Source organism: Eschrichtius robustus, chromosome 1, assembly GCF_028021215.1.
Source record: "Eschrichtius robustus isolate mEscRob2 chromosome 1, mEscRob2.pri, whole genome shotgun sequence".
In the NCBI taxonomy this organism is placed as follows: domain Eukaryota; kingdom Metazoa; phylum Chordata; class Mammalia; order Artiodactyla; family Eschrichtiidae; genus Eschrichtius; species Eschrichtius robustus.
In genome coordinates, this window is record NC_090824.1 from 9161274 (window position 1) to 9188011 (window position 26738).

Here is a 26738-nt window from a genome sequence, read left to right on the forward strand (position 1 = left end):
ACAGGTGGCTTGCGCTGGACCAGGAAGGAGAACAGTGGGAGACGATGCTGGAAGGAAAGTTTGGGGCCTTAACTGCCAGGCTGGGAGCCTGGCAAAGGAGAACTTAGCCATGAGAGAGGGGAAATAATGCCCAGAGCAGGAAGCAGATGTTGCCCAGAGGGCTACAGAGGGAGCCAGACACCAACTCTACCTCCCTTCTGTTTTATCCAGGCCTTGTGCAAGCAAAGGCACTCTGATGAAGATGCACTAGGGACGGGGAGAAAGCCTTCAAGGCCTTTACTGTTGGCACATCAACAAGCATTACTAGATTTACTGGCTCCTAGAACATCTGTAAAACAGAGGATTTCAATGTCCATCTCATCCAACGCTCCTATTCTATAGATGAGGAACAGGAGGCCCAGAGAAGAGAATAGCTCTTGGACCACTGTCCCCTGGGACCTGGATATTTCCCTTCACCTGATCTCAGTATCAGCAATTTAAACCCATTTTATCAGCCATTCCAACACCAATGATAAAGAACAGGTATTTCATCCTTGCTAGGCAAGGTGAAGTTACCTACCCAGGGTGCTGTAACTAATGACTGGTGGAGGCTGTCTTCAAGACAGCATGTCATGAGACATTCATTCACTCATTGAGTCACTCATTCATTCATTCGTTCACCAAGTGTTGATTATGCATCTTCTCTGTGCTGCACACTGTTCTGGGTACCAGCAACTGCAGGTTTGGCATCAGACTGCAGGCTGGTTCTGGCCCAGCCTCTCCCATCTGTGTGTCCTTGGGAAAATCACATCGTTGCTCTGAGCCTCACCTTTCCCATCTGTAAAGTGAGGACCCAGTGCAGAATTCTTGGAACTGCATTCACTATTAAACAAATCACGTGTCTGAGGTGCCCACCCCATGGGAAGAGGCCCTGATGCCAGGTGCCAGCCCAGTACCTGCTACAACACGCCTCACTCATATACATTTTTTTGCTGTCCACCTGAGCTCTGAGGGAGATCCCATGTTCCGGGGACTTAATTGTTTCCATCTGATAAATACCATGGGCCATAAAAGCTGACAGTGGCAACTGGCAGTCTGACATTTTGAGATGTCGCATCGCCTTTTGGAAGCATTTTTCCCTGCTCTGCGAGATGGGAAGCCCAGCCCACGCTGTGGGCAGAGAGGAGTGAGCTGTGACAGCAGAGGGAATGCAGCGACTGCTAAAGTGCTGTCACTTTCCATCCACTGCTGTGTTCAAGTATCAGAGCGTTTGGTTGAAAATGCCAAACAACCTCTTCCACAATTCATCAAAGGCCGTGGTGGTTTGGGGAATAATTAGAAGAGATGCTGAAAGCAATTGCAAATATATTCATGCGATGATGGAACTGGGACTCCTGCAGGTCACGCTTTCTCCTTTCCTTCCACCTCATCATGTGTTGGAGCGCTTAGGGCCCAACTTCAAGGCGCTTAACCCACTGGGGCCACAGTTTCTTTACCTGGGAATAAGAAATCTATCTGGGCTTATTATGATGGTTCAATGATGGGGTAAGTTTTAAGTTTTTGTGTTGGAAGAATCCTTGAAGTCATGGTTAGACCCACCTGGGGAGCTATTTTAAAAATACCTTTGCCTGGTACCTCTGAATAGTTTTATTTAGTTGGTCTGTACTGGGGCCTGAGCGCTGGGCTTTCTGAAAACTTTCCAGGTGATTGAAATCTGCAGCCAGTGTTGAGAATCCTGACATTGAATCTGCCTACTCATACTTTTTAAGCACGGCAGTGACATAATCGTATTTATGCCTTGAAGGGATTTCTCTGGGGTCAGTGTGGAGACTGGGTGGTAGGCAGGTACAAGGCTGGATTCAGGGAGACTGACTGGAACCTTCCTGCTGTACATATGGGCCATGCACCAGCAGCACCGGCCCCTCTCAGGATATGTCCTGCACTACTGGTGAGTGAGCGCCTGCATTTTAACAAGACCCCAAGTGATGTCTGCATGCGTTACATCGTGCGCAGGGCTGGATCAGAGGAATATGCGCTGCGAGGGTCCAGGCTGCGGACGATGATGATCGCACCCCGGGCAGGAGAGTGGGTGTCATAATAGGAGGAACCACATAGGAGTGGAATTGAGAGGGTATGATTGTGGAGCTTCCTGCGGGGATTTAGAGAGACGAGTTGAGAACAAGCATACATTTCTTATTTGGACCCTAGCGGGGAGGATGGGATCTCTGTCTGCAGGTCTGTGGGGAAAGGCTGACGAGTTTTGTTCTTTAATTCAACTGTTTTTGCACAGCACCTTACACCGATAATTGTCTTGTATCTTTCAGGCATTATGTCGTAAGTAGCATCTACTAAATGTCCTCACTCTGGTATAGTCAGACAATGAGCTTTTCGTTACAAGTTTTCACATTTGGAAACAGGCTTGGGGGAGTTAAGTGCTGGCCTCTGGTCACACACCTTGGAATTGGCAGAATGAAGCCTGAGCGTGGATCTTCTGACTTCAAATCCTGTGTTCTTTTCCAAGCCTGCTCCAAGCATGTTGTTTGTTTTGTTCTGTTGTGCCCCTTGGTCTTTGTTGTGATTGTTCGTATACTGCATACGTGTCCACCTACGTCAACATGATTGGGTCTCATTAATCATGCGTCCTTTCAAAGACAACAAGCCATATTGACTCCTGGTGTTGAATTTCAGCTGAAAGAAACATTGCTATCCAAGAGCCCTGTCATTGGTTCTGAAAAGATACATAATTTTTTTTTTTACTTTATTTATTTTTATTTTTATTTTTTTTAACATCTTTATTGGAGTATCATTGCTTTACATTCCTGTGTTAGTTTCTGCTATATAACAAAGTGAATAAGCTATATGTATACATATATCCACATAGCCCCTCCCTCTTGCATCTCCCTCCCTATCCCACCCCTCTAGGTGGTCACAAAGCACCGAGCTGATCTCCCTGTGCTATGCGGCTGCTTCCCACTAGCTAGCTATGTTACATAATTTTTAAATGCTGTTAATAATAATAAAATTATAATTAAAATAGTACAAACAGTTAAGCTAAGGCATCAATTCTGTGTTCTGCAAGCCTGGTGAAAGGGGACAGTAGGATCCTGGAGAAAGGACCCCTGGGTCCTAATCCTATCTCTGCCACCCACCACTGTGCTACTTGGGAGAACCATTTCTCTTCTGGTGAAGTGGTAGTACCCCAGCTCTAAATCCATGTGTGTTTCTGTTAGAAGTTGGTTGTAAATTACTTTCTTATTTTTTACACACATTTATTAAATAAAACATAGTATAAAAAATCATGTATTGGAGATAAAACCTGTACCTAAAGTAAGTGGGTATGCCATGAGCCAAAATACAATACTAAGTGCTCACGAAGAGGCCAATTTATTTGGAGATACTGAAGAAGCCATGAAGAATGCATTGGGCTCCAATGGGCAAAAGTAGGGCTGGGCCAGGGGAAGAGGTAACTTCACTTACTCATTCATTGATCAGTACTAAGTACCATCCTGTGCTGGGGACACAAAGGTAAATAAAACATCAACTTTGGCCTTCAAAGAGTTCCTATTCTGTTGCAAGAGATAGAACTGTTAGAAGATAAGCGCTATCATGGAAATATGATCAAGTCTGATGAAGGTGGCAGATGAAAGAAGAGCCACATCTCTTTGAGGGGTGGAGAAAATGAACACAGAAAAGGTCAAATTTGAATTGACATTTGAGAATGAGTTGGAGGTTGCCAAATGAAGGAGGGAAAGTATTATAAGCAGAGGGAACAGCATGAACAAAGGCATAGAGGTATTAAAGGGTCAGATCTGGGAAACAAATGATGAGAGGTTCAATGAGATTAGGACACAGAGGACATGATGGGAATTAAGGAGAGATGCTGATGGACAGGCAGGAAGCTACTCTATTTTGAAGAGTCTTGTATGCTCTGGAAGGGGTTTGCCAAGGGCATGAGATGACTAGATCCATGACCTTAAGAGGTCACTCCAGCAAAAGGATAGAGGGAGGATTATACCAAGGTGAGAAAACTATAAGAAAACCTGGCTGAGAGGCTGAAGAAAGAGTCCATGAGAGAAATTAAGACAGCTGAACCAGTGCCCCTGGCATGAAGAGGCAAAAATGGGGTGATTGACCTTTCGGAACCATAGACAGCTTCTTTTATTCCAGTCTCCTTTTGCCAGAATATTTTATATTTTATTCAATTGTTTTAAAAATAGCTACCATTTATGGAGTGCCAGGAAACTTGCATATATTATTCCTTTTGATCCCAAATAACAATTCTAAAAGGCAGCAGTTATTGGCCCTTTTATTGCTGGTGAAAAAAAAAAAAAAAGCATCTCACTGAGGAATCATGCAGTATCACACAACTGACAAGCAACACAGCCAGAATTTTATCCTGCTATTGACCATCACATTAGGCTACTACCACCAAATATCCTCCAATTCTGAAGTGTTAATCAGTTTTCCCACTTTCATTAATTAAAAGTATATAGGAAGGTAGAGTGTTGGTTCCCCCAAGCTGGGGGTGGGGTAAATGGGGAGATTTTGTTCAAGGATATAAACTTCCAGTTACAAGATGAATAAGTTCTGGGGATCTAATATACAGCATGGTGATTATAATTAACAGTACTGTATTATATACTTGAAAGTTGCTAAGAGAGTAGATTTTAAATGTTATCACCACAAAAAGAAATGATAGTTATGTGACATGATGGTAATTATATGATGTTAACTGATGATATGTTGGTAATCATATAAATGTATCAAACCAACATGTTTTATACAATGTTATATGCCAATTCTACCTCAATAAAGCTGGACAAAGAATATGGCATATAGGGCTTCCCTGGTGGCGGAGTGGTTGAGAGTCTGCCTGCTAATGCAGGGGACACGGGTTCAAGCCCTGGTCTGGGAAGATCCCACATGCTGCGGAGCAACTGGGCCCGTGAGCCACAACTGCTGAGCCTGCGCGTCTGGAGCCTGTGCCCCGCAACGGGAGGGGCCGCGATAGTGAGAGGCCCGTGCACCGCGATGAAGGGTGGCCCCCGCTTGCCGCAACTAGAGAAAGCCCTCGCACGAAACGAAGACCCAACACAGCTAAAAATAAATAAATAAATAAATAAATAAATAAATAAAGTAGCTATTAATTTAAAAAAAAAGAATATGGTATATAATATCTACAATGGGATTTAAGATTGTTTGTTAATAAATGGATTATTTCTGAGGAAAAAAATTAAGTTATTACCAAAAAAAGTATATAGGAATTCTAATTGGCCACGCAGAACTGCCACGCTGCACTGTTTATATTTATAGCCTCAACCAAAGTGAGTTGGCATTCCTTCTTAGCTGGGTTGCTTTATTGTGAGTAACTACCGGGATATCTATGTGTTTTTTGAAATATTGGGATAGATTTGAACACCATTAAATCCTCCTTCAAGGGCCCCTAGGCATCTAGGGTCCTTGGATTGAGAACCAGGACATTGGAAGGCAAAGAAGACGTAGCATGGAACTCTGGCACTCTTATTAAGGTTTATAAATTGGTCTTCTCTGGAAAGCTGAAAAATAGTCAGCCCTATCACCCCCTTTTCCCATCTTGGGTACATTTCCTTCCATTTCCCCAAAGTCAAGCCTGTGATTATTTTCAATTCCAATATGAGCTTGCCCCTGCGTGTGGAATGAAAATGGGTTGGATGTCAAATAAATGCCTGATAAAGTTCCTGCCTCATAAACCAGGGGAATGTTCAGAGAACTTTCAACACAAATGAGAATTCTATTATGGTATGTTTGGGGACATCATTTGTTTCTTTGGTCAGAGTTCAGGCCCTTACCACTTCTCCCCGGGATTTTGCAGCCATTTCCAAGTTGTCTCCCTTCAGTCTGTCCTGTACACAGCATCAGATTAATATTCAGCAGAGCAACTCTATTAGAGTTACTTCCCTGCTTCAAGACCCTCAATGGCTCCCCATCTAGTTTACAGTCCTTTGCTGAGTATTGAGGGCCCTTCACAATTTAGCTATAGCCTGTCATTCTAACCTCATACCCTGCTGTGTCTCTCCACAAGCATTATGGTCCAGCCACATGAGTCTGATTGCTATTCCACAAATCTATTGCCCAGGAAGTGCAAATTGCCTTAGCCTCACCTTCTCATCAAGACAATCCCATAAGGCAAGTGATGGACAAGGCAATAGCTTCCTGGACCATTGCTCAGGGTATTTCATTGCTGTAATGTCCTTTGCCCATATAGGCACTTATAATAGTTACCTGTTGCATCACAAATTAACACGAAGTTAGCAGCTTAATACATCACACATTTACTATCTCAGTTTCTGTGGATCAGGAATCAGCACAGCCTAGCTGGGACCTTTGTTTAGGATCTCTCACAAGACTGTCATTGAGGTGTTAGACCTGACTGGGGTCTAATCTGAAGGCTCAGCTGAGGAAGGGTCCACTTCCAAGCTCATCTATATGCTTGCTGACAGGATTCAGTTCCTTTAGGGTTGTTGGGCTCAGGGCCTCAGTTACTAGGTGCCGATTGGCCAGAGGTTGCCTCCAGTTCTTTGCCACATGGATCTCCCCAAAATGGCAACATGTTTCATCAAAATCATCAGTAAAGGGAGTCAGCAAAACAGAAGTCAGAAACTTTTGTAATCTGATCATGGAAGTGACTTCCCCTCCACACTGTGGTTTTCTATTCATTAGAAGCAAATTACTTAAGGGAAGGCGATTACACAAGGCTGTGGTTGTCAGAAGGTGGGGTCATTGGGAGTTATCTTAAGAAGCTGCCTAGGGCTTCCCTGGTGGCTCAGTGGTTGAGAATCTGCCTGCCAATGCAGAGGACACGGGTTCGAGCCCTGGTCCAGGAAGATACCACATGCCGTGGAGCGACTAGGCCCGTGAGCCACAATTGCTGAGCCTGCACGTCTGGAGCCTGTGCTCCGCAACAAGAGAGGCCGCGATAGTGAGAGGCCCGTGCACTGCGATGAAGAGTGGCCCCCACTTGCCGCAACTAGAGAAAGCCCTCGTACAGAAACGAAGACCCAACACAGCCATAAATAAATAAATAAATAAATAAATAAATAAATAAATAAATAAATAAATAAATAAATAAAATTTAAAAAATAAAAAAAAAAGAAGCTGCCTACCTGTTGAAGTTCTACCAACTCTTTAAAACTTGAGCCAAATCCTACCTCTCAGAGATCTTTCCATATGTCTTATTAGAATAATTCTCTCTCGCTCTGTAAGATCAGCTCCCACTTTGCTTTATTTTTCCTTCTAGAGGAACACTTGCCTTAACACCTGCATCAGAGACATTTAGAGATGTCTGTCTTTTCCACAGTCTTAGGGCCCCTGGAGCCCAGGAACCATGTCTTTTCTCTGTCTTTGCATTTTACACAGCTTAACAGAACAGAGGAGATGCTCAGGAAATGTTTGTTGAAGGGAATTGGCCAACTCTTCTGCTCCTTTAGAATTAGCTTTTAGCCTTCTATAGCAAACATAGAAAGTAATCCACCAAGAGGACATTGATCTTGGGTGGCAAGGGAATATATGCTTTTCTCAGATTTTACAAAATCCAGCATTTGACATGTTAAGAAGTAGGAACCTATCATGACCTGGAGCAGAGAGAAGCAAGTTTCTCTGCAAACATTCATGTTGACAATACATAAAACTCAACAAGTTAATAATAATAACAGTCATAAATACCATTTGCCATGACAAGAATTCTATGTTTACCTGCCTTGTACTACTTAAACACCACAATAGTCCTACCTTGTTGGTGCATTTATTATCTTCATTCTATAGGTGAGAAAGGTGAGAAGTAAAGAGATAAGTAACCTGCCCAAGATTACAGAGTCTGTTTACAAAGGCTATGCTCTTAACCACTCTCCTATGTGCCTCCTATAAATAAAGAATTTCCTTTTTCCGATTACTACTTGAGAGTTGCCTTGGGTGTGTTCTAAAGCATAGTTTCAGGGACAGCTCATTGGTCCACATGCCAAGAGAGCTGGACTTTTGTTTCAGTTATGCCCCAAACTTGCAGCACAATCTTGGAAAAGCCACTTACCTTCTCAGGGTCCCAATTTTCTCTTCTGAAAACGGAGGCAACCTAGGTAATACCTAAGGTACAATACAACTCTAAAGTATATAAGATTTCATATAAACCATCATTGATATTTTAAATTGTATTGCTAAAATACGTATTAAAATTAGACCATTGCTACTTTTGTCAAAAATCCTCTTTTTAAGAAATTTTTTACAAAGGGAGAACCATTTAAAGTTACATTTCAAAACATCACCATGGCATAGAGAATAAGCTTCAGTTATGTCATTTGGGACACTTTTTTTAATGAAACCTGTTCTAAAAAATCTTATCAATAAGTTATAATAGACAGTGTTCCCTATGCCAGATGCGGAGCTTCCATTACAGACCATTTAGAAAGATTAAACAACATTCTCTCCAGGGGGACTTGGTTCCCAGAGCATCTAGGATATCACATTAAGCATCTGAAATACTCATTTTCAGTTCCTAACAGTGGATTAATGAATCTACGAAGAACACACATTAACAACGACATATGCTGAGGGATAATGACCTAATCCATATTCTCATCTGTCTCTTTCTGCCTGTAAATAAAGAGAAAAGGAAGGTGAGAGTGAAGTAGCTTCCCACCCCAGCAGTCTTATCTTCTTAATTGTGTGTGTGGGGGGGGTGCGGGGGGGGGAGTGTGATGGATTGAACACTGTCTTGGGGGCAAGTACATGGATCTAAGTCCTGACTGCCACTCACCTTGTACAAATCACCCGACCCTCTCTAGCACTCCGTTTCTTTGTTTTCAAAATAAGCCAGACCATCGATTTTCAAAATGTATTTCACAGAGCTCTAGGCATGTCTTACTCAGTGCCTGTGGGAATGCTATTGGGTGATAACTTGATGAAAGCATTTCTCAGCATTAAATGTTTTTGTTAAAAAACCACTGGGCTGGTTGATCTCTCGAGTCTTTTCCAGTTACTTAGGTCTTGGAGGTGCTAGAAAAAAATCTATTAATTTTTTAAAATTCTTAAATTTAAAACTTTGCAAAATTCTGAAATATGTATATCCTTTTCTAGCTAAAATAATGTAGGAATTGGTACCATCTTGTCAGATTGAGCCTCACTGGGGCCTCCTAAGTGTCAATGTCAGAATTTTCTGGTATAAATATCATCAGATTCCCAGAGCCGGAAGAAACTAGGAGAGATTCATTTAAAAAGGAAACTGAGGCTCAGAGCTCATGCAACCAGGAGTGGTACAGGCGTCAAGTTTTCAGGCTCCCAGCCCACGATGCTTTCTGCTATGCCAGGCTTCTTGCCCTGCTCTTCATCCTATGACGTCTCTGCTTTGTAGTATAATTACTTGTGGGCATCATAACATCCTTCCTAAACTGTTAGATCCTGAAGGGTCAGGACTCTTCTGCCACAACAACCCACAGTTTATGTTTCATCTGCCATCTTCTGACAGAGCTGCAGACATTCATCATCAGGAAAAGAAAAAGAAGACCTTGTGAAGATAAATCAGTTCCTATCATGAGAAATGCAATAAACTGGAACCCATCTCCACAAATTATGGAACACAGGTACCGAGGTGTCATCTTCTGCAGGAAACAATGATTCGCCCAAGCTTTCCTGACTAGAGATTTAAATTGGGCTGTCCATCAATTTGATGTCAACCAGCTTCTCCTATTCTGAGCCCCACATGCAGAAATAGAATCAAAACGTCTTCCCTCCAAGGGTGAGCAGGGCTAGGTTTTGTCACTTGGGTGTTGCCTTGTAATTCAGCCAGTTGACAAACATGTAGCAAGTACCTACTGTGTGTCAGGCACCATGTTAGGGTGCAGGGTGTATGGCAATGAGGAAGGCATGGACCTCCCCTGCATTCATTATCCATTGTCCTCATAACAAATTACCACGAACTTAGCAGCTTAAAACAGCATACATTTATTATCTCACAATTTCTTTAGGTCAGAAGTCCAGCACTGGGCTAAAATCAAATGTCAGCAGGACCACATTCTTATGGAGGCTCTGGGGAAGAATTCGCTTTTGCACTTATTCAGGTCATTGGCAAAATTTCATTCCTTGTGTTTGTAGGACTGAGGTCCCCATTTCCTTGTTGACCATAAACAGGGGGCCTTCTTTGCTCCTAGAGGCTTCTCTGGGCTTTGCATGTGGCCTCCTATATCTCAGAATCAGCAATAGCCTATCAAATCCTTCTCATACTTGGACTCTCTCTGACTTCCCCTTCTGCTGCATCTCTCTGACTCCAGCCAAAGAAAATTCTCTGCTTTTAAGGGCTCATATGAATAGGTTGAGACCACACAGATAATTCAGGATAATCTATTTTGAAATCCCTAACCTCAATTATATCTGCAGAATCCCTTCACAGCAATACCTAGATGTGTGTTTGATTAAACAATCAGGAGAAGGGGATCTTGAAGAATGTGATGGTTAATTTTATGTGTTGATTTGACTGGGCCACAGGGTGTCCAGATATTTGGTCACACATGATTCGGGGTTTGTGTGTGAGAGTGTTTCTGGATGAGACTATCATTTGAATTAGTAGACTGAGTCAAGCAGATTGCTCTCCCCAGTGTGGGTGGGCCTCATCTAATCAGTTGAAGCCCTGAGTAGAACAAAATGGCTGTCCCTGCCATGAATAAGAGGAGTCCTCCTGCCTGCCTGCCTTTGAGATGGGACTTTTTTTTTTTTTCCTGCTTTCAGACTTGAATTGAAATATTGGCTCTTCCTGGATCTCAAGCCTGTTGACATTCTGACTGGAATACACCATTGCTTCTCCTGGATTTCTGGTTTGCAGACTGTTGGCCTTGGGACTTGTCATTTCCCATAATCATGTGAGCCAATTCCTTATAATAAATTTCTTTCTCTATATATACATTGTGCTGATTCTGTTTCTCTGGAGAACCCCGACAAATACAGGGAAACATCTCTGAACACACCCCTTCAAAGAGCTCACTGTGGCAGAACTCCAGCAGGGGTTGCAACTCAAATGCCTTCAGGGTCAGCGCAAGGAATTATGGGACAGGAAGTAATGCAATAGGGCAGTGGTGGGGTCTGTGGCAAAAGAACCTCAGAGAAAGGAAGGTTGGAGAATGCTTTCACCGGAAAGAGACTTGCATTGAGCCTTGATGGTTAAATATAAGTTGTCCAGGCCAAGCAGGAAGAAAGGCACTATCGACAGAGAGAACAGCGTAAGCAAAGACACAGAGTCCTGATCGTGGCCAAGACTGCTGTGTGGTGGGCAGGCGCCTAGGGGGCCAGGCGTGTAGCTCGAGGGGTAGGTGGGAGTCAGCCTCGGGAGGACTGCTGTCAGGATAATATCTGTGCTGCCCTCATACTCCCTGAGGCACAAGGCAGGCCTGGGCTCAGAGCTTCAAACCAGTCAGAGATTCATTTCACTTTCTATAAAGGGATTTCACTGTGAGGGATTGGAGGAACGAGGCCAGCATAGCCATGAAGACCTTGCCTCCTCTTGTTCCCAGCAGGCAGGGCTGACCTGCACACAGGGGCCTGGGCTGGAGGGGCTGGGCCCCTGGGGGCCTCGGCACTTCCTTCTCCCACCTTATTCATTCTCACCGCCAGCACCCCTCATCATTAATGATTTAATTCTCTTGATTGAATACCCGACCCCTAGGCAGGTCATTCCCCAGCTTAAGCCTAGGAAAGCCTGCAGCCCACCCAGGTGCTAGGAGGCAGCTCCTATGGGGGAAAGGACCCAGGCAGCGTCTGTGAGTCGGGTCCATCTCCATCCTTGACCAGCTATCTTCCTGGGATCCCAGCCCCGCCCTAGTCCCAATTCCCATCTCCTGAGGAGTCATGGCCTTGGGCTGGTTACCTCCCAGGACCTGTCCAGGCTCCTGAGTTCTGGGGTGACTCTAAGTGCAAGTCCAGGCTTCCACAGGTCTTTAGGCAGAAAGAGAAGAAATCCTATAGAGGCAGCAAAAGCAGAGTGAGAAATTGCAGGAAAAGGACTGGATTTCACTTTTGCCTAAGGTCGGGGTTTGGAGGAGTTGGTAAATAGGAGTCTTTTTTTTTTTTCCACACCAAGTTCAGAACACATTACAGAGAAAAGACACAGGAGCCAGACAGGGGAGCCTCAAACCTCGGCTAAGAAAAGTGAGGCTGAGGCAAGGGGCTCAGTTGTGAGACGTCGGGATCATTGTACCTCTGAGTTAGACTACTTTGCCGTCTCAGCAACTGGCTCTCAGAGAGGCCCCGGAAAGCGCTGGGCCCAGCATGCGCGGTTCCCTCTCCCAGGCACCGACTCAGGCAAAGGCTGCCCCCCTTCCCTGAGGAGGTGTGAATGAGTGAGGGGGAGAGACCAAGAGTCTCACCTTCGTGGAAGTCCCTTCACAGGGAAACACAAGGAGTGGGGAAAAAATGTTCCCCCCAAGAGCTGGTGAGAATAATGATGGTAACAATTAATACCATACATTGACTGCTTAATGTGCCAGGCTCTGAAAGTGTTATTATCTTGACTCCTCAAGACAATCTCATAAGATAGATGATGGAGAAACTGAGAAAATGTTATGGGGCCAAAGGTCACATGCCTGGTCACCCACGGCAGGTGGTCTGACTGCAAAGTTCTCCTTCCAAACCACCTTGTCTAGGGCGGCTCCCTCTTTACAGCTGTGGGACCCGAGGCAAAGCTCAGGACCATTCGGGTCTTGGGTCCCTTGTCTGTAGAAAGAGAGTCACAGGAATACTGGTCACACCGGGTTGTGGTGCAAAGTGTGCACCAGAAACTCCTGTATTTTATAGTTAATCAGGGTGGAGAGAGGGACGATGCAGTGGAAACAGCAGGGCTGCAGGGTCAACCAAGAGGCTCCGAGTCCTCACACTTCAAAAGAAATAACGATATCGACATCACGTAGCTCCACATCTGAGCACAGGACTACTGTGATTGTAATCTTATAATATTATAATGGTTACAGCTATCGTGCAAAATGTCTAATAGCTGTTATTTTGTTCTCATTGCTGTTATCATAGCTTTGAAGTCTCCTGCCCTCCTTCCCCTTTTAGGCTCTGAACTGCTTGAGAGAAGATGCTCTGTCTCTTCCCTCTGTATCCCCAGAACTATGACAACGCCTGGCGTAAAATAGTCAATTGGTGAATATTAGGTGAACTGAAATCGGCTTCATTTCCTTCCTGACCACGCAGCACGGGTGAGGTCTTTGCACTCTTGTTCTCCTAGCATCCTGAGTTTCCACTTAGAAGAGCACTCACCACCCTTGTAATAGGTTGTTGAAGTGCTTTCCCTATCACACTGGTGGAGGTCTATGTCTTTCTTATTCACCATTTACCTCCACTCTTGGCAGAGTGCGGGGAATCAGAAAATGAATGTGACCCTATGCAATTCCAGAAATGACCGACAGAGGGCGCGCTGCTCTATAGCTCGTAAAGATAATGAGATTTCTGTCTTGTAAAGATTTACACGTACTGAGTGGCTTATGTTATCAGACATGTGGCTTTAAGTAATGCCCTATTTAACTGTATCATTTGAAGCTGCCCACGCCCCACCTCTGAGCTCCCAGCATGGCTGGGGCAGTAAGACAGCCTTGTGAGGACTAAAAAGCCATTTATGCATTTTGAAGATATTGGAGCAACCCCAGTCTGGCATATGCAGTGGCCTAACTTTATCAGTGGAGTCTTCACATTTTTTTTTTTTAAATATTTATTTGGTTGCACCAGGTCTTATTTATTTATTTATTTTTATATTTATTTTTGGCTGTGTTGGGTCTTCGTTTCTGTGCGAGGGCTTTCTCCAGTCGTGGCAAGCGGGGGCCACTCATCATCGCGGTGCGCGGGCCTCTTCACTATCGCGGCCTCTCTTGTTGCGGAGCACAGGCTCCAGACGCGCAGGCTCAGTAGCTGTGGCTCACGGGCCCAGTTGCTCCGCGGCATGTGGGATCTTCCCAGACCAGGGCTCGAACCCGTGTCCCCTGCATTAGCAGGCAGATTCTCAACCACTGCGCCACCAGGGAAGCCCCGGAGTCTTCACATTTTTGAATCAGGCGTTCGAGGTGGTGGGATTCACACTGGCATGGAAATCCTGCTATTGTGCTCCCTTATACAAGACCTTGGGTAAGAGGCTTTATTAATTCATTCTTTCATTCATCCGTTCATTCATTCCACTTATGGAACAAACTTTTTCTGAGTGTTAATTATGCCCCAAGCACAAGGATATTAGAGTTGAAAAACCAAACCCTTGACCTTAGGGAGCTCAGAGTTGAAAGGGGAAGATAGACATGAAACAGACATGTCAAATCCCAGCACCACCTAGGGACCGTGTGGGATGCTACAGGAACGCGGAGAACGAGCATCTGCTTCCTCCAGGGTGTTGGCCAGGGGCGGGGCGGGGGGGTGGGCAGGGGTCAGAAAACCCTTCCAGGAAGAGGTGTCCTTCAAGCTTAGCCGAGAAGGCGAGTGGACAGGCGCAGTGATGGAGTTGCTGGCGGGAGGACCAGCAAGAGCAAACACGAGGAGGCTTGGAGGCACCTATCCTGCTTGGAAAAGTTTAGTAAGTACACTTATAGTGAAGAAGCCCCCTGCAGGGCCCAGGTAACGCAGGGCCTTTGGTACCAACAGGGGAGGTGTCACTATATCCCAATGGCAAGGGGGAACTTCTGAAGGACTTTAAGCAGGTGTGTCATGAATTCAGCTTAGAATTGTTTTTTTTTAAACTTTGTTCTCATAGAATTTTTTTTTTAATTAATTAATTTATTTATTTATGGCTGCATTGGGTCTTCGTTTCTGTGCGAGGGCTTTCTCCAGTTGCGGCGAGCGGGGGCCACTCTTCGTCGCAGTGCGCGGGCCTCTCATTGTCGCGGCCTCTCGTTGCGGAGCACAGGCTCCAGACACGCAGACTCAGTAGTCGTGGCTCATGGGCCCAGCTGCTCCGCAGCATGTGGGATCTTCCCAGACCAGGGCTCGAACCCGTGTCCCCTGCATTGGCAGGCAGACTCTCAACCACTGCGCCACCAGGGAAGCCCCTCAACTTAGAATTTGAGAGATCATTCTTGACTACGTGGAAAGGAGACTGGGGGGAGGGGAAGGGCAAGGGTGGCATCGGGGGACCTCTCTCACCTGAAATGTCGGAGTCTGGAAGAAGATGGTCTTGAAGGTAACTTTGGACGCTGAAATCCTCTTTTTCTACAGAGATAGACATAGTTGAGTCCTTTAGAGTGAACAGAGGTTATCGGAAACATATCACAACCGGGGGAAAGAAAAGCTTCCACAAGCCAGCGTCTAAAAATACCATTATTTCACCGGGCCTACCTGTCCCACACTTACTCAGCGAGTCTGACAGGGTGTCAAGGAGCTGGTGTCAGTTCCTGTCTGCAGCTCCAGTTAAGAAGAGGCTGGAGGAGGTAAGTAAGAAAGGAAGATGTCACTCACCTTGCTTGATGGGCATCCTGCTGGGACGACTCTATCCCAGCAAAGTGTCCGAAGGCAGGAGGAATTAGAGTCAGATGCCTGACTGGAGTCAGCCCAGATTTTCCTGAGAGGGAGTGGCTTTGACTGCCTCCAGAAAACAGTCCCAGTATGGCCTTTTTGGAACCTGCCTGCCATTTTTTTTTTTTTTTGGCCACGCCGCACGGCTTGCAGGATCTTAGTTCCCCTACCAGGGATCAAACCAGGGCCCCCCTGGCAGTGAAAGCCTGGAATCTTAACCACTGGACCACCAGTGAATTCCCCCTGCCTGCCCTTAGAATGCCAAGGGCTCAGGAAGCAACATTCTCTATCATTCATCCCAGGTGCCCCATATTCGGGAGGGCTCAGTTCTGCTCACGAGACAGGGTGGCAGTGAAGGGGACATCTGTGAGAAGGGGGCATGGTCCTTAATTTGCAAGGTCACCAGATGCAGACGGCAGGAAGGCTGTTCCAGGGAGAGGAAATAGCATCAGTAGTACCCCCAAGCTGGGAACCATAGTGACCTAATGCATTCGTTCTGGAACAGGGTTCGAGTGTTGCGTTTTCAGTCACTGGGGCTCCTCTAATGTCGGAGGAGACGGAGTGTGCAAGAGGTCTTGATGGCACAGTGATGAGGCTGGTAGGACCCTATACACCAGGGATCTCCTAGTCCTTGCATACATTAAATATTGGAAACATTCACCTCGAAAACCACCTGGTTCGGCAATTGTAACAAATGTACGTGCCTCTGGTTTTAACTAACAATTGAATGCCTTCTGGGGTGGCCACTGGACCGACCACATAGCTGAGGACGGATGAGTCCAAGCGCATGTCCAGCTCTTGGAGTCTGGGCTAGTCCTAGGACTGGTGCTGCTGTCCATAGTGGGAGAGGTCATGGGTTGCAGGGCGCAGCAGGAAGCTTAGGGAAACTCTCTACTTTCTGCTCAATTTTCCTGTGAACCTAAAACTGCTCTAAAAAATAAAGTCTATGTTTTCAATGAAAAAAACCCCAAAAAGCAAAAAACCACCTGGGCCTGGCAGAGGTGTGTGTGTGTGTTTGTGTGTATTTTAAAAACTTACCACAGAGTATATGCAATATGATTCTATGATTCTATGTGTGTACATTTGAAAAACATACAAGATAAATTGTTTTGATATTTATCTTGAAATTGTGAAAGTGTAAAAATATGGGCAGGAGGGCTCTAGGCTAACTTCAATACAGAGATAACTTCTGGGAGGAGGGAGGTGAAAGTTTGGTACTATCTGCAGTATTTTTCTTCAAAGAAAATACGCTGTGACATTGTCTTTACTTTTTTATAGGTGTTTTAAGTATTTCATAATTTAGTATTAAAATATGAAAACAGAAATCATTGTCAGCAGGAATGAAATGAGAGCTCTCTGCTGGAGTTCATTCAGCCTCTGGCCCAGCAGGGCTCCGCCCCCTGCCCCACCCCCTAGCTGGGGCATCCAGCCCCACCCCTACTCCCAGGGGCCCCAGTGGAGACAGCCTTTCTCCCACTCTCTTTCTCCCAGAGTAGGCGGCATCTTAGAATTGAGCCACTTTCTGCAGACCCCTGACCTATCACCACCATGGGCCTTTCTGAGTCTGATCGGTGATGCAGAGATGGGGTCTGATGCCTGCATTGGCACTGGGTTCAATCCCTCTGCCACCTCCTGCTCCATCCTGGCACAGGCCCTAAAAGTGACCTTCTGCTTTGGATACTGTTCTGAGAGTAGATGGGCTAGAAGTTGCCCCTCATGGGGTGTTTCTGATGCATGGGTACAGGATCAACCCCCTTGGGTGTAGGTAAGCCCTCCAAACCTCTCCCTTCCCTCCCTTCTTGGCCACCATCCCACCTGTAAACCCCTCCACCTCCCTATATTGCTCCCTGACCCAAATTTCCTCTGCTCTCCTTACCTCCCCATTCCTCTCCCCCATGCTCTCTGGAACCCCCTCCTGTGGAACAGAATTTCCATCTACCCTGAACCTCTCAGCCCACCCTCTGCATCCCACCCTGAGGCCAGGCTCTCCCCCAGGTACCACTTCCCTGACAGGCCCCTCCAATGAACGCTGCTTGTTCTCACGTCACGATAAGAGACGGGCTGAGCATCCTTCTCAGTCCCCGCAGCCCTCTCTAGACCAACTTCACATACAAACCTTTTTAAGAATCACATCCTCAGGCTCCATGGTTCCATGGCCTTTCCCTCCTGCTAACCATCTCCCAAGCTCCTGGATATTCTTTTATTAATGGAGAACTTGGGCACCTGAATTCCACCACAAATGACTTTGACTAACAGATTTCAAACTAGAGGGGCCACAGGCTGAATCAGCCTGTACACATTTATATGTTTGTTTTAAAGAAGGAATGTGTGATACTCAATTTTGCATCCACAACAAATACCATAAACTGGGTGGTTTAAAGAACAGGTATTTATCTTCTCACAGTTCTGGAGGCTGGAAGTCCCAGACCAAGGTACCAACATGGTCAGCTCCTGGTGAGGGCTCTCTTCCTGGTTTGCAGATGGCTGCCTTCTTGCTGTGTGCTCACATGGCCTTTTCTCTGTGTGCACATGGAGAAAAGTGAGGGAAGGGGGAAAATGGGGAGAGAAAGAACTCTCTGGTGTCTCTTCTTACCAGGACACTACTCCTATCGGATTAGAGCCCCACTCATGTGATTTTAATTACTTCCTCAGTGCCCCATCTCAAATACAACCACACTGGAGGTTAGGGCTTGGACATATGAATTTGGGGGGACACAAACATTCAGCTCCTAACAGAAGGTGAAGGCCTTGAAGCTTGCATGCACTCTCATTTGCTACAGTCTCCACCTCTCCCTATGTCTTCTCCCTTCCTGCTGCAATCATCTGTCTATGCATCATGCATGCCGATCTGCACGGTCTTCACTCCTGTCCATCTCGGCATCCCAGTTCAGCTACATCCTGAACTATGTTGTCACCCAGAACCCTCGAACCCCTGAATCCCCTAGGACCCAGCAATTCCACATCCCTCTGGTCCCAGCCTCCCAACTTTCTATCCTGCTGAACTGCATCCATTGGATAAAGCCCAGAACCCTGCTTCTAAGTCCCAGGTCTTGGGATGGCTTCCTAACCAGGAGCCTCAACCTGGCTCTGTTCTCCACACCTGAGTAAGGCCAACAAACCTGGCCAAACCCCAAAGGAGACGAGCCCTGGAACTGGAGTCAGGAAACTGGGGGTCAGGAGCAAATCACAGCCTTTGGGGGGCCTCAACTTTCCCATTTGTAAATGGGAAAATACCAGTTCCTCCTTCCCAAGGTTTTTGTGGAAATTAAACTGGAGATCTGTGGAAGCACTTTATAAGCAGCAAGCACTGGGCACAGGGAGGCAGCTGTCACTTGGGAAGCATATGTCCCCCTAGTGGATGCTGGAGAGTCACCGTCTCCTTATACCGATGTGTTAGTCAGGGTTTTGCAGAGTAGAACCAATTCGATGTGTAGTTCAGTCTGAAAGCCGGCAGGCTCCTGGCTCAAGAAGAGCCAACTATTTAGTTCTAGTCTGAAGGCAGGAGAAGACAGAGTCCCAGCTCAAGCAGTCAGGAAGGAGGAGTTTCCTCTTACTCAGCCTTTTTATTCTTCTCAGGTCCTCAGCGGATTAGCTGACCCCCACCCACATTGGAGAGGGAAATCTGCTTTACTCAGTCTACAGATACAAATGCTAATCTCATCCAGAAACACCCTCACAGACACACCCAGAATCATGTGTGACCAAATATCTGGGCATTCTGTGGCCTAGTCAAGTTGACATGTAAAATTAACCATCACAACAGAGGACATAGAATTCCCAAGGTCAGTAATTTCTTCTCCTTTTGTACACATAGATGAGAATCCTGGTCATTTAAACAGTCCCACAGGTGCTTTGTCATCAATTGCCTTAGACTTTATTACGTTCAAGGATGATGAACTAACGGGGCCAAGACAGTAAAGTAAGGGTGCTTTGTAAAAGCGGAAAGTTGCCATAGGCATGTCTAGTGGTGTTGTACCAAACTGTATAACGAGTTCAGATTGGCTCAGACAAACGTTTACTTTCTGAGAACCAATCGCTAGCAAGACCTGCCCACTAGAAGCCCAGCTGGAGAGAGATAAAGGTCTTGGCATCCCTAAAGCATCCTGGTTCCATGCGCAACATGAGTCTGCCTGAGAGCAGGTTGACGGTATGACCTTGGGGCTCTCCCTGGGTCTCAGTGTCCTCATCTGAAAAAGAAGGCTCAAAACAAGGTAAGGACATGTCGTATCATCATAAACTGAAGGTCCAAGAAACTGCAGTCAAGTCCCTGACATCTCTGAGCCTCAGTTTCTTCGTGGGTGAATGACATGAGTCCTCATTGCCGTCATGGTTTGTTGTATTCATATGGTAGTGTCACGAAGACACTGGGCACGTGTGGCAGGTGCCCAAAGGAACTTTACAAGTGCCACTTATTCGTGAGTTTGAACACTCATTAAACATGGATTGCCTGAGGGTTTTCTATGAGCAGGGGCCGTGCTAGGGGCTGGAGAAGCAACAGCAAATAGAGAAGCTAAGTAAAATTTCTACACATGGCATGTGGGCAAGGAGGGGGAAAAGCAAGTAAGAAAAATATTTGCAGCAAAGAGTTACTGTCTTTATTCTGTAAAGAACTGATACCCATTAGTAAGAAAACCATTGAGCTTTCTGTAGTAAAACGAGTAAAAGACACAATTTCCAAAAGAAAAAAGGACACAGTCAGTAGGGAGGCCTATGAGAAGATGCTCTTCTTTGTAGTAACAAAGAAAATGGAAGCTGAGATGAGGATGAGCTCCTGTCTGCATCCAGCAATGCGGCTAGTGTAGGACAATTCCAAGCTGACAAGCAATAGAGCCAAAAGCTTTCTGCTCCTTTGTCTGTAACTTGGCGGGGGTGGGGTGGGGCATCATCTGGTGAGACAACTTGTCTTCTTAAAAAGACTTCTGATAAACACATAATATACAGAGGGCTTTGTGTTATAGGCAAGAGAGCAACTTAATATTTCCCTAGAGCTCCAGGGCTAAACTAAGAGAGATGCAAGGACTTGTCAAGGTCATTCATGTATTCCCTTACCCATTCTACAACTATTTATTGAGTATCTGCTATGTACAAGGCACAGAACTACAGGATCTGCTGGTACAGCTGTGAAAACATGGACACGGTCTCCCAGCCAGCTCGCCCCCCGCTACCCCCTCAATCCATCTATGATGTTGTACTGAGAAGAACTTCAAGCAGCTTTTCGGGGCGTTAGGGTCTCCCCTCCAACATGTGAAAGAGGCAGAGTGCATCTGACCCTGCAGAGAGCCTGGAGCCTCTGGTAATTAGAGTCTCTCAATAATTTAGGGTGACACGACACCTTGGGGATACTCACTAAGGAGGAGGTAGTTGCCATGGCAGGATCTGGAGGCCAATGACCTGGATTCGGGACTTGACTTGGCTCTTTTCTGGCTGTGAGCTCCTGAGTGAGTCACTAACCCCGTGGCTGTGACCACCAGCCCTACCCATGGAGCGAGTGGCAGAGGGTTCAAGGTACCCCTGGTGTGAAAGCATTTGGCAAACTGTGATGTGTCCAATAAATAGGAGGGATGTTCCTTACTCAGGACACCAAGCGGCTGTTTATTTCGATTAATGCCGCAGAATCTGACCCCTCCTGCCAGGGCTGCAGCATCCCAGGTGAGGGATGGGTTTCCCTTCTCAGTCTCGTGTTTGCTTACAGGAAGGCTGTTCCACGTGGTCATGACTCCACGTTCCGTTCAGCAGTTATAGAACTCTAATGATTTGATGGCTAATCCTGTTCTGATTCACATATCGGTTAATTAGGATTTTTACCCCGTAACAGATGGCTGTCTTCATTAAATCATGATCCATTTGCTCTGACTGGAAGCAGCTGGTTTGGGGTGGGGGTGATGGCAATTTATTTCCTGCGTGTCAAAACTGAGCCATGAGGAAGGGAATTCAGATGGAAATAATGCAATTTGTTTCATTTCGTGTTATCTGTAAAATGAGGGATTTCCGCTCCCCGCCCCCCCCCCCCCCGCCCCCTTGAGCCTTTTAGAGGTCCCCGCTATGATCTTTACAAACCTTAAGCAGTCAGGGAGGCTGGAGGCAGGGTCATCTCCTGGGAAACTGATGGAGGGAGCAGGCACTGTTGATGCTGTCTGGGCCTCCAGGGCCTGGGGGTACAGCGGCAGCAGCCAGATAGCACCAAGGTAGACCAGTTTTGTCACATTGAGAGGCAAACCCATTGCTCTTGAAAAGGAAGTCGTTTTGTTTTTATTTTTTCATTTCTTTTATTTTACAGACAGGAGAGTAACCCTCAGCGAGGAAGGTCACTTGCCCCAACACAAGTGGTCTTGGTCAGGGTCAGGTCCACAGACTGGATCCTCACTAGACATCATGGGGTCCCTGGACCAGTATCATTGGCATCACCTCGGAGCTTGTGAGAGATGCGGAGTCTACACCCCACTGACCTGCTGAACCAGAACTGGCACTTTATTAAGACCCTCAAGTGATGTGCGTGCTCGTGAAGGGGACGGCAGTGACTTGGGCGTGACTACCTTGGTAGTTTTCATTTGTGGAGCACATACCGGGGACCAGGAGCTTTACAGCTGTTGCAAGACGCTTCATGTGTTTTATCTCATTTAATATTCACAAGTGTTGAATGCAAAGGAGGTACTTTATTCCCATTTTGCTGATGGAGAAATCAAGGCCCTGAGAGGTGAGTTTATTTGCCCAAAGCCACACAGATAGTAGATAAGATTTCAAGCTAGCTTTGTCTAATGGCTAAGTCTGGGCTTACGACTGTTATAGCCAACTTTATCTCGAATGCCAGTGACTTTTTTTTTAATTAATTTTTATTGGAGTATAGTTGATTTACAATCTTGTGTTAGTTTCTGCTGTACAGCAAAGTGAATCAGTTATATATATACATATTTCCATTCTTTTTTAGATTCTATTCCCATATAGATCATTACAGAGTACTGAGTAGAGTTTCCTGTGCTATACAGTAGGTTTTTATTAGTTATCTATTTTATATACAGTAGTGTGTATAGGTTAATCCCAATCTCCCAATTTATCCCTTTCGCTCCCCCTCTTCCCCCTTGGTAACCATAAGTTTGTTTTCTACACCTGTGACTTTATTTCTGTTCTGTAAGTAGGTTCATTTGTACCATTTTTTTAGATTCCACATATAAGCGATATCATGTGATATTTGTCTTTCTCTGTCTGACTTACTTCACTCAGTATGACAAGCTCCAGGTCCATCCATGTCACTGCAAATGGCATGATTTCATTCTTTTTTATGGCTGAGTAATATTCCATTGTATATATGTACCACATCTTCTTTATCCATTCCTCTGTCAATGGACATTTAGGTTGCTTCCATGTCCTGGATATTGTAAATGCCAATGACTTTTTAACCACAGGCAGAACCAAAGATGTCTTCAGTATCTTTCAAAACGTATTACATTCATCCCTGCCCTCTGAAATTAAGTAGCTGAAAATTAATGTTACCTTTCAAAATTATAAACTTCATAATGAATATCTATTATTTTAGAATACAAGGAGATCCTAAGAAAGTGTGCAGAACTGTTTGTCCCTTTACTGAATGAACATAGTCTGCTCAATTTTTAAATAAACTTTTAATTTTACAATAGTTTTAAATTTATAGGAAAATTGCAATGATAGTACAGGAGTTCCCATATACCGTGTATGCAGTTTCCCCTATTATTATCTTACATTAGTGTGGTATATTTGTCACAATTAATGAACCAAACTTTGTTCAGATGTCTTTAGCTTTTAACGATCTTCTTTTTCTGTCCCAAGATCTCATCCAGGACACCACAACACATTTAGCTGTCATGTCTCCTTAGACTCCTGTTGGCTGTGATGGTTTCTCGGATTCTCCTTGTTTTTGATGACTTTGCCAGTTTTGAGGAGTCAGGTATTTTGTAAAATGTCCCTCAGCTGGAATTTGTCTGATGTTTTCCTCATGATTAGGCTGGGCTTATGGGTTTTAGGGAGAAGATCCCAGAGATCATGACATCATAACCGGGGCGGGTACACACTACCAACATGACTTATCACTGTTGATGTTGACCTTGATCACCTGGCCAAGGGGTCATGTTTGTTAGATTTCTCCACTGCAAAATTATTCATTCCCCATCTGCACATTTCCATACTGTACCCTTTAGAAGGAAGTTTAGGGGAGGAAAATCTCTACCCATCTTAGCTTCATTGGCTGAGGCCCTGCAAATTAGACTTACAAAAGACAGATTAACAAGAGAAAAACAAAGAAGTTTATTAACATGTGCATCGTGCATACAAGTGGGAGTACTCAGCGATGAATAACTCAAAGGGGTGATTAGAACATGGGCTTTAAAGCATTTTAACAAAACAATGAATTTTGTAGAGAAGTGACAGGACAGAGGAAAAGGATTTTGAGTTTCTAGGGAGGGCAAATGGTGGCAACGCAAATATATGGGGGAACTAATGGAAGATAAGGGCTAGTTAATATAGTTTGTTAATGTAGATTTCCCTGGTGCTATCTTGGGGCTGAGACTAGAGTTGTCTCCTACGATTAACTCTGTCCTTCCTGGTAGAGAGGGGAATGGAGACATCTTTACAAATTTATGCACTGCTTTTCTACAAATAGAGAGAGGTCAGAGAGCTTTTCCTGTATCTGCTTATTCTCAATTGCCTTCAGCTCAGAATAATCCTTATGCCAAAATGGTACATTTTGGGGTGGCATATTCTGCCATCCTTCAGAAGTCATTGTGAGCTGTCCACTCTTGAGGAGTGGGGAGTGGTGCTCTACCTTCTTGAGGATGGAAGATCTATTGATACATAAAATATTCAAATTCTTCTGTAGGCAAGATTTACCTTTTCTCCCTCATTTATTTAGTCAATCATGTGTTTATATCACCATGGACTCACGGATATTTATTTCATGCTTTGGGTGATAAATCCACTACTACTTTATTTATCTTGATGCTCCAGCTGTGGTCATCGGGAGCTTTTTCAGTTGGCTGCTGTATCCCTTTGGCATACTCCCATCACTGTGGATTTTCTTTTTTAGCACTTCCTTACTTTCTGACACTCCAAGATGCTCCAGGTTCACACCTTGTCTATTCCCTTCCCCAGAATCAGCCATTTCCCCAAGGACCACATTATGTTTGCGTTTGTGTTTACACATGCCATCTAGTCTGATCTTCCCAACAGCTCTGTGACATGGGGAGCGTTATCCTTCTTCACAGATATGGATCAGAAAGGAGAAGCTGTTTGCCACGAGAATGAAGTTTGGGGCCAGTATCTGAGTTAACATCTGCCTGCTCCAAAGCCTTCGCCACCTATACTGACCTGTTATATTACAAAATGGAGCAATCATCTCTCTCAATTTGGGGGATCCATGAGGTTCCAAGGAAAGGAAGAATGGAGAAAGAGAGCTGAGCGGAGTCACTGAGAGGTAAGAAGGAGCTGGGGGTCCTGCTTTAATGAGATGTCTACGTCTACAGAATAGACACACAGCCCCCCTCTTCTTCAGCCCACCACTCAGCCCACCTTGTAGCTACTTTTAGATACCCTTACCCCTGGGGCTTCCCTGGTGGCGCGGTGGTTGAGAATCCGCCTGCCGACGCAGGGGACACGGGTTCGAGCCCTGGTCTGGGAAGATCCCACATGCCGCGGAGCAACTGGGCCCGTGAGCCACGACTGCTGAGCCTGCGCGTCTGGAGCCTGTACTCCGCAACAAGAGAGGCCGCGATAGTGAGAGGCCCGCGCACCGCGATGAAGGGTGGCCCCCGCTTGCTGCAACTAGAGAAAGCCCTCGCGCAGAAACGAAGACCCAACATAGCAATCAATCAATCAATCAATAAATCTTAAAAAAAAAAAAAGATATCCCCACCCCTTAGGTCTCCTTCCACGGAATCCTAGAATTCCGGTTCTAGAAGACACTCAGCAATCACATCATCAACTCTTCTCCTTTTACAGATGATACAATTGAAGGTCAGAGAAGGCAAGAGGCTTGTTCAAGGGTGAATAGCAGCTACTTGCCAGAATTGGCGCTGGGATCCAGGTTCCCTGATTCCTAAATCACTGCCCCCAAGGGGCCTTCATCGTAGTAAGCTGGTTTCACCTGGGAGCCAGGAACCTGGGCGTTGCCATGAGGAATGGCATCACTCAGCCTTAGGTCCGTCTCTTTTTGTGTCCTGGGCCTGCAGAGTATACCCTTGAAGATGGGGAGGGGTATTAACTTCCACCCTTTACCCACCTAAGGACTCTCCCTCAGCCCTACAGTTAGGCTTTAGCAAAAGACTCTTTTCTCGAAACTCACTCTGGGTCCTTCTCCTGCATTGCTCTTTTACACATCCTCAAAACCCAGCCAGAGCAGCAGGGACTTAGCTATGGAGACTGGAGTTCTCAATTATTGTTGGATCAGAATCCCTAGTTCATCAGGCCTGACACCCAGTGTTCGCTGGAGACAGAACCCACAGAATGATGGATAGTAACTGATTAATCTCCAGCCTGATGGCAGTAGAGCCGTCCACCTTGCCGTTAAGAGAGCCATGTTTGGCAAGGGACATGCAGGCAAACAGAGATGAATATTTTTATGATCCAACTCTGAGTGAATTCATCTGAGGGCCTGTTTAGCTTCAGGGCAAGCAGGAAGAGATTAAATAAGTTAATGGATGCGATAGCACTTTCTAAACTGTAAACTGGTTGTGAAAGCACTTTCTAACTGTAAAGTGTTACGTAAATCCTGAGAGAATGTTGGTGGAGAGTGGGTAGCAGCATTCCAGAGCTGAATACAGCAATGTCTGCTCCAGTATCTCCAGCTACTTCATGAATTTCGGTTTATAAATTTTGTAATCAAGTGAATCTTTTTTCTCCCCTTTCAAATAACTTTCCTTTGCAGCAGACTGTGCCTCCCTTCCTTTATGGCTTCAGCTTAAAAGTGCATGCAGACTGCAAGGGAAATTTTCAATGGCTCCCTCCCTTAATAAAACATCTAATTCTATATGAAATCAGTGAAACGTAGTAAATCCTACAGAACAACAAACGATTCCTTGAAGATTTATAAAAGGCAAAAATGGCTCTATAAAGAATTTGATAGTTTTCTAACTAATAATTATTACTAGTGATTACATGGCTATTTACCTTGGTTAAAACCCATAAAATTATACACTTAAAACTGGTAAATTTTGTAGTATGTAAATTACACCTCAATAAAGCTGATTTTTTAAAGGCATAAACACCCAGGAACAGTTTGGTATTTTTCAAATAGT

At 45.3% G+C, this 26738-nt stretch overlaps 1 pseudogene; it reads left to right on the forward strand.

The window, feature by feature from the left end:
* Positions 1 to 1880: 1880 nt before the first annotated feature.
* LOC137763491 (ras-related protein Rab-2A pseudogene) overlaps positions 1881 to 26738 on the forward strand; it is a 41972-nt pseudogene continuing 17114 nt past the window's right edge.